The sequence below is a fragment of the Ursus arctos genome, chromosome X (genome assembly GCF_023065955.2).
Source record: "Ursus arctos isolate Adak ecotype North America chromosome X, UrsArc2.0, whole genome shotgun sequence".
Classification (NCBI taxonomy): domain Eukaryota; kingdom Metazoa; phylum Chordata; class Mammalia; order Carnivora; family Ursidae; genus Ursus; species Ursus arctos.
The window spans coordinates 4,647,930-4,650,783 of record NC_079873.1 but is presented as its reverse complement, the minus strand read 5'-3'; positions in this window follow the sequence as shown (position 1 = coordinate 4,650,783).

Here is a 2,854-nt window from a genome sequence, read left to right as displayed (position 1 = left end):
ACCATCCGGGGCTGTCCGGAGGGCTTTACCATGCTCTGAAGGAACACGTCATCCCTTTCGAGTTGGAGTTCTGACTTGCATTTGATAGTCTTGCATTTTTTCCTACTTTGTCCTCTTGCAATTGTTTGCTAGAGTCTGAATGTCTGTTCCCTCCCCAATTCATACGTTGCAATTCTAACCCCCAATAAGAAGGTATTTGGAGATGGGGCCATTGGAAGGTGATCGGGTCATGAGGGTGGAGTCCCCATGAATGGGATTAGTGTCCTTATAAAGAAGATCCCAAAAGAGCTCCTTAACCCTTGCACCATGCGACAACATAGTAAGACAGCCTCCTATGAACCAGGAGGGGACTCTCATCAGACACCACATCTCATGGTACCTTGATCATGGACCCTTGGACTTCCAGGCTTGAGAACTTGGATTTCCAGCCTCGAGAATTTGGACGTCCAGCCTTGAGAACTTGGACTTCCAGCCTGGAGAACTTGGACATCCAACCTTGAGAACTTGGACTTCCAACCTTGAGAACTTGGGACTTTCAGCCTTGAGAACCATGAGAAATCAATGTCTGTGTTTATAAGCCCCCCAGGCTATGGCATTCTGTTACAGCAGCCCAAACGGATGAAGACATTCTATAATAAAATAATACATTTTTATTACAACTACCTGGGAAGTCCTTCTAACTATGCTGGGCTTGGTTCTTTAAATCTTGTCATCTAAATCTAACTGGGAGAACCTCTGAGCAAATGAAAACCAGGCAAACTCATTTCACTAGGTGGACAATTCCTGATGTTTTCTAGGTGGGTACTTGTTTCCCACCTCCACTGTCTTTGTGGATAATTACAACAAGCAGAATAACAGAAAATGTAGCATTTATTCCTATTTGCATAGCTGTATACAACATTTCTCTGTGGGCTTGGAAAACTGGAATCCTTTTATTTGGTTTTTTGATTTTTGTTTTTTTGTTTTGCTTTGTTTTGTTTTTTATTTATTTATTTGACAGAGAGACAGCCAGCGAGAGAGGGAACACAAGCAGGGGGAGTGGGAGAGGAAGAAGCAGGCTCCCAGCAGAGGAGCCTGATGTGGGGCTCGATCCCAGAACGCTGGGATCACGCCCTGAGCCGAAGGCAGACGGTTAACCGCTGTGCCACCCAGGCGCCCCTGTTTTGTTTTGTTTTTAAGATTTTATTTATTTGAGAGAGGCAGAGATACTGACAGACATAGTGAGACACAGCAGAAATGGGGAGGACTCGATCCCAGGACCCTGAGATCATGACCTGAGGTGAAAGCAGACGCATCACCAACTGAGCCACCCAGGTACCCTGGGAAATTGGAATTCTGTTAGATCAAAACCCACTCCTCCCTGCTGGGCTTTAAGGTGACTGAGAGAGAGGACTGTCTGAATTTGGGGGTTGGATTTATGCCCCACGATCAAGGAGGATGGACGGCATCAGTGTGTCTACAGCTTGTGTTCTAACAGGGGTCCTCACTGCAAATGAAGAACCACCTCGAATACACATCTCTGTGTACATGTGGGTTCACACAGGGTCAAAGATCAGGGGGACAAAATGCTCACCCTTGCCATGAAATCTGCACTGCAGTTGGGTTTCTCCAGTGCCACAGAAATCTAAAGAATCTGTGATGGTTTCCACAGTCGACCGAAGAACCGAACCTAACTGTGCGTATGTCATTAAACAACCAGCTGCAGGACGTAATCCGTGTATTCCGGTGAATCCTTGAAGGTTATACGTTTGATGGTGGGTTTTTATCCCACTCAGAGAATGTCATAATTATTGATGATGATCTAAGAGTCATTTTTCTTCACAGACACTGAAGAAAAAGATAAGAAAACAGATGCTGTCCTATTTGTAAATATCTTTCCTATTTTGGGGCAAACAGTTTGTGACTTGCTCTGGGAAAATAGGAAAGAAGAGATGAGCATATGCCAGAGGTTAACAGAATCAATGTAAATAACTGTGCATTTTAGACTATTTCCTTCCAAATATTTTGAAGGCTCACTGAAACGATTTTCTGACACACACATACTTTCGGGAAAAAAATAATGTGCACACCTGTATTCCTGGAATGAAGACGGCAAACAGCACATCTTTCTTGGAATATATGAGCTGATGGTTTTGCCCTTAGGGGAGAAAAGAAGCGTCTGCACCATTTTGTCTGGGCACCATAGCAACAGGAGGCAAATGATCAAGTGTGGATTCCCTTCAAAGGGTCGGCCTGCCGTGAGATATCTTAAACAATGCTCACATGTTTGTCCCTGTGAATCAGGACACGGCGTTTAATGCTAAAGAGCTACCAAGCTTGTTGCTCTGGGCCAAGCAAGGACGCTAGGAGGAGAAAGGCAGGTGGGTCCCAGAACTTAGCTCACTGCACCTGTTTTCTGTGCTTGCTGTAACAAATCAGGTGGCTTCTAGAGGCTGTCCACGTTCCTCGGCTTACAGTCACGTCATTCTGACCTCCGCTTCTGTTGGCATATCTCCTTCTCTGAATCCAACCCCTTGTCTCCCTCTTACAAGGACACCTGTGCTTACAAGGTGCCCACCCACATAATCCAGTATAACCCTCCCCCACCCAACTTGAGGTCCTTAACTGAATCCCATCTGCAAAATCCCCTTTGCCATTCAAGCTCCCACATTCTCAGGCTCCAGGGATGAGGGCATAGATATCTTCAGGGTCAGGGGAGGAGGTCATGATTCTACCTAGAGTACTCATATTTCTAATGGCAATGTTCAAAGATTTCCTTGAATGGATTCTGAGGCCATGCTTTCCGTCTGTACGTAAACAGAGTGAATTCTCCCCATGGCCTGATCTTGCGCTTCTAGGTGGGTTCCCAGACAAT